This window comes from Corapipo altera, unplaced genomic scaffold, assembly GCF_003945725.1.
Source record: "Corapipo altera isolate COAL_440 unplaced genomic scaffold, ASM394572v1 51, whole genome shotgun sequence".
NCBI classification, from domain to species: domain Eukaryota; kingdom Metazoa; phylum Chordata; class Aves; order Passeriformes; family Pipridae; genus Corapipo; species Corapipo altera.
This window is the reverse complement of record NW_020884892.1, coordinates 9,671,413-9,680,453: the sequence shown is the minus strand read 5'-3', so window position 1 is coordinate 9,680,453 and position 9,041 is coordinate 9,671,413.

Here is a 9,041-nt window from a genome sequence, read left to right as displayed (position 1 = left end):
AGATGAGTGGAAACCACAGGCGTGCACGGTTATTGCAATGGGAATAGTCTGCAGCTCAGAGATTCAAGGGGAAGTCTATTGACATCCTTAAACTGTAAGAAAACAAAAGCAGAGACTCAGAAGACAACGGCTCAGCAGCACTGGGAGTCAGTCTTCTGCAAGGAGCAGCACAGGATGCCTCTTCCCTGCTTTGTCAGGAACTGTAGGGCATATTAACACTCAGCCTAGCAGTGTGTTAGTCTCAGCTGTCTGTTGTCTGCATTAGCTAACAAATAGTTACTCTGCACTCCTGAGTTGTATCGGCTTGCAGAGTCCCTCTGTGCTTGGTATAAGCCTGTTCCAAATGACCCAGACAAGGAGGGCATACCTCTTTTCTTTGGGAACCAGAAGCAGGAGCCAGTGGGATGGAGCTGGCTCGGTTCTGTACCGGCAGAGACCAACTGTTACTATACGTGACTGAGTCGGGCATCCTCTGCCTTCAGAACGTCCTTTGCCTGAGTGGTGCCAGCAAGGCAATTGGCCTTGGAGAAAATTTTGAAGTTATTAGGCGGTTACCTCTGTCACATGTGCAGGGGCTTGTTCAAAGACTCAGCTATCTATCATGTTTTCATGTTTTATTTCAGTCATTAGAAAGTGGAAATACAGTCATTGTGTACACAGGAAACCAAAGGCACTCCAACACTGGCTAGTTTTTACTAATGTGTAGGCACAAACTGATAAGTGTATGGCCTTATTCAGGATTTATATTTTGCTTAAATGTAAATCTCTTCCTGCACACCTCTAAGAAAATCACTTTTTATCAAGTAAATGCTCACTCAATTACTAACTATTTAAATAGCAGCTTAATTATGCTGGTTTAAATTATACCTTAATTTGTGCCATTTTCCAATGACCTTGCATGCCTGCTTCTCCTTTCCTCTTTTCATTCTGCAAAATAAAAAAAGATATTCTGATATAGCCAAGGAACGTCATCCAAGGCATGAGTTAATGGAGATGGTATCTTAAGAGCTCTGCTATTTAACAGAAACCCAATAGGAATTAAATCACGGGATGTTATCCAGGAGTTGGCATTATCTGTGCTCAGGAACATTTGTCATAGTTATTAATTTTCCCAGTCAGTTTTTGTTTATTCTAGTAGTTCTTAGGAACTGAAATGTATAGGCTTGTTCTGCTTGTGGTGCCTGCCATTTTTGCCTGTCCCTTGCTTACCACTCTGGAAGCTGCTGTTCAAGTTCATGCCAAATTGAAAGGTAAATTTCCTAGAAGTTTGGTGAAGATCAGCATCTGGATGATATACTGAAGCCCCTACTTAGAGGAATGCAGCTCTAATCCATTCTGAGAGGCAGAAGCCAACTGGCTTACCAGCAAAAACATGAACATAAATCTATAGATACGTCTCATTTTCAGGAAACTACTGTTATTGCTTGTATATGCTTCTGGTTTCACTGAAAATGTTTTAGAGCAATGATCTAACAGACAAAACCTGGTTTCTCCAGGAACTTGAAGTTGCTTTCTTGAAACATGGATGAATCATTTAACGAATTTGAATTGAAGAGAAAATGAGGAGATGCTGAACCATCAATGTTGCTGCCAATTTATAAGGAAGTGCATGCTATGTCAAGGGAGTTTGGTAGAATCCTGAAATTGTTTTATACTGATGCTTTGGGATTTTTATTTATTTTGGAGTTGCTGTAGCATAAATGAATTCTGTTTTCCCTTTGAGCTGCTCTGGTGGGCTGAAATTTTCAGGGTTCAGGAGCCTGTAACATCATGGTACAAGTAGGGGGGAAACTCACCTGTAGGAGAATGGAAGCAAGAGTTCAAAAAGCAGTTAATTCAGCCATCCCAATTTAACTAATCACCAGCTGCAGTCAGTCTGCCCAGGTGCACATTTGAGGCTTTAAGAAGCTGCTGTGAGTGTACAGCTGAGAGGTGTGCACCTCTCAGTACAAGGGAGAATAGACTGAACCACTAAATAGCCTGGATCCTCAGCTGGGCTGGGGGTGGGAGGCAGGAATGAAATCAAGTCTTGACCAAGATAAGATTTGGTGTAGTTTTTCAATTGATAAATGTTAATGGAAATTAGTGTTAGTGGAATGTGGTTGACTAATGTTGAGTGAAGTTAGAGAAACAAAAAAAGGATTGTTGAAGATTATTATAGTCTTGCCTTTGAAGTTCTTGGCCCTGTATAATGTTTCCCAGGACTCAAACATCAAGGATGTGAACAGCTAAATAAATGAACGGCAGCTGTGACAAATCAAAGAAAGGAAGTTAAAATAACTCCAAAGCTCCACAACTAAAACATAAAACAATGAACTAGGAGATAACATAACATGTAACAGTGCACGTTACCACTGTCAGGCTGTGGTCACTAGGAGTGTTAGGAGGATGACTTCCCAGGTATCACTCCAATTCAAGTGCTTGGGAGCACTACAGTAAAATGTAGCAAGACAAATGGGCTACATGAAATGGGGCATTTAAATGACAAAGATGTACACCCTAGAAACTTAAGGATGTCCTTCAAAGCACAATAGAAGTAGCTGGGAAAATAAAAGCGATGATAAAGCCAGCACTGGAAATACTGGCACAGTGCCAAAGTTGAATACATTATCGGCCTGGTGATAATTACACAATTCACAGTTACAGTTCTAGGAGATTATTCCACAAGAGAGGCTTGTTTTGATTAAAGCCTCACAAACCTTAGTTCAAGCATTTCTTTTTTCAGCTGGAATGCCATCTGCAATATTTAAAATTAGCATGTGTGTCACATTTTCACTCATTAAATGATTGTTTCTCATTGTCTAGGAATACCTAGATAATGGATGTGCCACTGGATGTGCTTGTGTTTCAATACAAAAGGTGACTGCTGGAGTTGTAGGTGTGACTGAGGTTAAAGCTCCGAATGCTGTTTCAGCACATCACAGATTCCTGTGAGACAGTGGGAGAATAACTGTCTACAATGAATGTGTTACATTTCCTTCCTAGTAAAACAAGAAACAGAAAAGAAAATAAAACAGAGAATATAATTATGCCATTATATAAATCGATGGTTCACAGCTGTCTTGAATAATGATTGTCTAGTCTGTCTCAAATGTAAGAACTGAGGAACAGTGCTGAAATGAACAGAAAGTAATGGATAACAGGAGAGAAGACCTTTCTATGGAACACACTGTGGAACTTGTGAGATGTGATGAAAGTCAAAATGAGTGTGATCCACAAAAGAATTAGCCAAATTCATGAAGGTTAGATGAGCTTGTCTCTGTTAATCACAATGCTCAGGTTTTAGTCATAGCTAAGGACCCTGAATAAATTCAGACCCCCTAAGTCACCAAAGCACAGACTCTTCTGCCTTCCTTGTAGTTGGTTATTAAGTCAGACATACATTATTTTTTTTAACTTTTGGGGTTTTTTTAGTGAAAGGCAAAATAACAATGCAGTGGTTTGCATGTTCTATGTTCCAGGCCTTGATTCATTTGTATTTCCATACACCAGTAAAACTGTCATACTTGATGATATCAGCCAGAAAAGCACCACATAACAGGAACTAATGAGTCCAAGACTCAAACATGGAGGATTTCAGCCAATTAGTAGAATAACCAGATAGCTTGCTACCTCCAATAAGGCTGTCTTGTCAGTCTTAATAGGCCAACAGGAGTATGCAAAAGAGTTATATTCAAATTAGTAGAAAATAAATAGCTGTAACAAAACCTAAATATTTGTGTAAACTATATAACAGCTTGGACTACCTCAGTGACCTAAAATTGGTGCTGGCCTGGAAATACTGGAGAAGAAACACTCAACCACAAAGCTGGAAAGCATACACCAAAATAGCCAGAGCATAAACACAATCAACAGAGTTCAAAAATAACTTTGAGAATTTCACTGTATGCAGTTGTGACAAGCAAGAACCCAGATGCCCAATGCTTATGAAATAACTAGTGGTTAGATACCTGTTTCATTGTTATGTTATTTCTCTGCAAGGACCGCACGTGTAATTGCAAACAAAGCCAGAGGATCAGTCATACCACGCTGATTTCATGAAAGGTGGGGTAAAGCTGAACAAGCAGGTACCCAGTCTGCAGTTATGGCTTCTCCCATTCTCAGCTAGTCAGATTGGACATTCATGGCTAAACAGCATGTCCTCACAGTGTAAACACTGGTGCAGTGGGTGGAAAGGTGCTATGATGTCTTTCTCATTGCCATGAAAGAGCAGGACATTTTTTTCAAGAATGTATTAATTACAGTGACATGGTCCCTTTTAGATTTGTAGTATATGTCAGGCAGTCATGTTATTTCATGCATGAGTACATCATGAAAATCTTTTGCTCTCTGTACATCATTTTCTGGATAGATCTCCAGAGTGCTTCTACCACAACAAAACCTGTGATTCAGACTCAACTGATCTTGTTAGTTGGCAGAATTAACAGCAGTATTTTACTGTGGGCCCTAAACTTTAATCACATAAAACACCAACTGCTAAAATTATTTAAAACGGTGTTACCATTAATATGTAGGAGTTACATGAGATAAATGCAATTAAACGTAGTTTTTTAAATATTCTGTGGAGTGTTTTGTGGCTATTTTCAAGGCTCAATCTGGACATCTTATTAATAGTGACATCCTAAATATCAGTATGTGTCATCTGACAAGTTATCACATCATTTCACTTATCGATTAGCTATTAATCTGCACAGTAGTAACTTCAGAAAATGGGTTTTTTTTAGTTACTCTATTATTATTTTTTGAGGCGTTGCTAGGGATACGCATTACAAATATATCCCAGCAAACTAAATACCTATACTTTCTGTATGAATCTAAAAAAAAATAGATTTGTCAAATTAATATGAGAACCATAGCCATATTATGCAAAATATAAAAAAAACCCCAAAACAAACAGGAAGATGCATCCAGTATTCTATCTGTGAGGAGAATACAATGAAGGAGTAGATTGATGTAGGAGAATCACAGTGAAAAAAGCAGGGTGAAAACTTAAATGGAAGGAGCCAATATAGGAAAAACTTATGTAACAAAAAGAGCAGAAGTCTTACATAGGGAAAAAAACCTAATAATACAAATGAACACATAATAAAAATTCTGTCCAACAAACCTAATGCTAGAATGATCTATAAACTGCAGAACAAATATCTGATTCTGTTAAATTCCAGTTGTTTCTCTTCTTTCTGCTTGTAGGGCCTTCTGGTCTCACTCTCAGTCATGATGAATGAGATCCCAGGTTGTAACTAGCCAAGGATTACTCCTTCATCCCGATTTTGTCATTCTCAACTTTCCTCCCAGTGCTGAAACGATGAGCAGGCTGTACCCTTCCCATTGTGCTTCCCAATATAACTAGGAGCCCTTCTAGTCCCATGCCCTTTTTAGCCACAAACTATCAACCTGACACGAAAGTGGAAAAACTCTGCAGACATCTCTCCAGGAAACATTTTGTTCTGAAGATTTCCATCTACCCCCTTCATCAGGTATTACTAGGACCTATGCCTAAAGCATTAATGATCCCACATCTATTATATTTTTGATATTTTGCTGTGAAGGTCCTAACCATCTGTATTTTTTCTCCTGCTGCTAAATACTAGAGTTTGTCATGAGGACAAACATTTTTTCCATTATAATCACTGTGTCAATGAGTAGCTGGAATTTTTTTCTTACACCTCTGTGAGCAATGAGTAGTAGTGAGTATATCACAAGGGCTATCAATGTCTTCAGATGCTGAACAATTAGACATCATGTGGTGAGTTATAAATGGGATAACAGAAGTAACTTTCCATTCACTGGATGTTTTGGCCTCTCAGATCTGCAATCACTCTTGACTCAGAAAAACAAATTCACTGCCTGTACAATTAGGTGAGATCCTTGTCCTCTCATCTTCTCCCATCTAAGTATTGGAGACTGGGTCTTCAGTTTTGGCATGGACCTTACCTAACAGAATTGCCTTTCCTTGGGAAATTGTTCGGTAAGTGGGTGATGAGGCTGCTCTCATCATGAACTGCTTCAGAAGAGATGCTGTGTGAGGCACAAGGGGACATGCTGCCTTTCAGGCCCCTCTTTGGTGAGCTAAATGAGTTTTCCTCCCAAATTTAACAATTTGAATGAGAGAAACATCAAAGGCAATGAAAAAACTTAGAAAGCTTTAATTAAAAATTCTATGCAAGTTCCGTTCCTGGAGGAGTGGGTGCTGGGATCTGCCCAGTTGGGTTATAGAAAAAACACAGATGTAGCTGATCCTACTCCATGGTGGGCACGTGCAGTAAGTGGGTCTTCTGAGATGCTTCCAGATGAATTTTTTTGCATTGATGTCATAGGAGAGTGACAATTTGGAGGGCTCCTCTGCAGAGAGAGGAGTCAGTGCAGAGAGGGAGGGAAGGTCTTGTCTCTCTGACAGTTGCTGTGGAGACAGGCAGCGTCTCACTGTGAAGCCAGTATAATACAGAGGGGGAAAGCTCTGAGAGACATCACAAAGATAATTTATTCCTTCTGCCTCCTACCTCAGCCTGGCTTTGTTGCTACAGTTCCAGCTTCTTTCCCTCTGTTTCCTTCAGCTGAAGTCCTACTTCTGTTCTTAGTGGGATGCTTTTCTCTCCAATCCTTTACTGGTCTTTCCTGTACCTTTTTATCCTCATTTCACCCCTCTTCCCTGGGCAAATACACCTTTGTGAAATTTTCTTCTTGGGCACAATAACTACAGACTGATTTTCTGATGCTTTTTTTCTGCTGAGGTGTTGAGAGCAGAACAGTGTTCCCACTACAGTTCAGCCCTTGCCAACAGTTACCAGGTTCTCTATTTCAAGAACCCCAAATTTGTTCTTATGAGAAAACCTTGATATGTTTCTGTTTCATCCCAGTTCTCTCTGTTAGTGCCTCCTTCCAACAGTTCCTTCGGCATCCAGTTTCCCTGATGCAGAGCTGCAGCAGAACTCTTTCTTCATGAAGAATTCTAGTTCTCAATAGCACTAAAAATACCTTCTCTTTGGTTCAATAAATGGACTGGTCATAGCCAATCATTCTGCTATATCTCAGCACGATGCAGATTCTGATTTATGTGTTCTTCTGAATCATGTTCTACCGAGTTTATCTCCATACTTCAGCACTCTAAGAGATCTAGAAATATTTTCAGAACCCAGGGGGTTCCAGACAAACAGTTCAATGTAGAAGAGAATATTGAATTATCCAGTGTTTTACTGACTTTAATTTTTCATTTTGCTAGATTGGATAGTTATTTTTGGTGTTCATTGTGGAGGGAAAATAATGATGGAGCCAAGTATGTTTGTGTTATTAATTGTGTGCAAAGACTGTATTGTGTAAAGATTATTCCCTTATAAAATTACCATTAGCCTTATTTAACAGTCTTTTGCTTTCTTGTGTCAGTTCACAACAATTTTCTAATAGGCATTTTCATACTTAAATTCTTGAAAGGACCACAGGGTGGCAGAGCAATTAAACACATATCTACTGGGAGCAGTTCTTTATGCGGACATGAGCAGACAAGAGCTGGGCGAGCCAGAGTAGCTGCTGGTGGTGATTATCCCAGTGGAGCTGAGTGATGCCATTGGTTTGTAGTGTTTCCAATGTCTCACAGCAATGGTGGCACAATGGCAATGTGCTCCAGACAGGTCTGTCAGCTGGAGGAGCAGCGGGTGTTTCTCAGCCACAGGATGTCTCTGTGTGCTGCACAGCCTCCCCTAATGACAGGATGGGACGTGGTTAAGGAGAGAGACTGAAACCCCTGCTTTGGAGCGTACTGTTTGACAAAGACTATTTTTCTTTTATTAAAAGCCTCATCAGTCTATGTCAGTACTATGATTCTGTGTCTCATAAAAGCAGCTGTTTGGCATCTGTCAAACTGCATGGTTCTGCCACCAGAACCACATATCGCCAGACTCACGCACACTGCGTTTTTGCACCCACCACCTACCCCAAGCCCTGGCTGTGGGGCTCACCCCAGGAAACGGAAGAGCCAGATCACCTAAGGCAGTGTGCGCTCCATTGTGGGCACTGTGGAAAGAGCAGTAGTCAAGAGAAACTTGGGCTGAGAAGCAGGAATAGATAGCAAAGGACAAGTAAGACAATGAGGTATCTTAGACTGAATCTCAGCTCTTAGATGTTGCCTCCCAAAGGAGAAAAATACCCCAAAACCTAAGTGTTCAGGGCTGATCACAACTCAGTGTCAAACCATCAGTTCAAGCCACAGTGGTTTAAGCAAACACTTTAGATCTTGCAACCAGACATCAGAGTGCATTAACACAGAGATGGCTGGGGAACAGCTTAATAAACTGGCTTTTGCCACAGCTAGAATGTGTTGTCTTCACACTTGAGAAGTGGTTTAGAAAGCAGTTCCTTTTCAGGTCTTATTCACGCTTCCCAGCTGACTCACAGCTCCCAGTCCATGCATGAAGCTTGGTACTACACCAATCTAGGATTAAACATATGAAACATAGGATGTAGATGTAACTTTGGCTGAATGAGTTCAAAACTACTATTGTTTGATTGCAGAATGAAATAAAGAGGAAACAAACAAATAAAAGAATTACTAGAAATACACATAAAATGCTCAAATATAAGTCTGAGGCTTCAGACAGGTTTACAGGTGCTTTTTGACATCTAAATATTTTTATGATGCTCAAAATTAGAACTTATTGCAAAACAAATGAATATATGAAGTAAGAGGAATTAGAAAACATTCCAGGTGTAATTAAGTAGGGGGACTTGGCATCATGCATTGGGTAGTGCAAGATGCTGGTTTAACAGAGTATAATGTCAACTGGAACTATTTGGGTTACTGATCTGATGTGAATTTCTGATCTTTTATCTTATTGAAGCTGCTTGTTTCTATAAAATATTTATCTGTTCACAGGAGCAAGCAATAAAACATGTACCCATCTCCTAGCTGTGCTTTAGCTGTCAGTCTGCACAGGAATCTCGCTATCTCTGTTTGGCCTAGTGAGTGTCTGAACATTTAACGCAAAATGGAAAAGCTGCATAAGGACAGGCTTAGAAAGCCCTTTTCAGATTGTCTCTACGTATCTCAG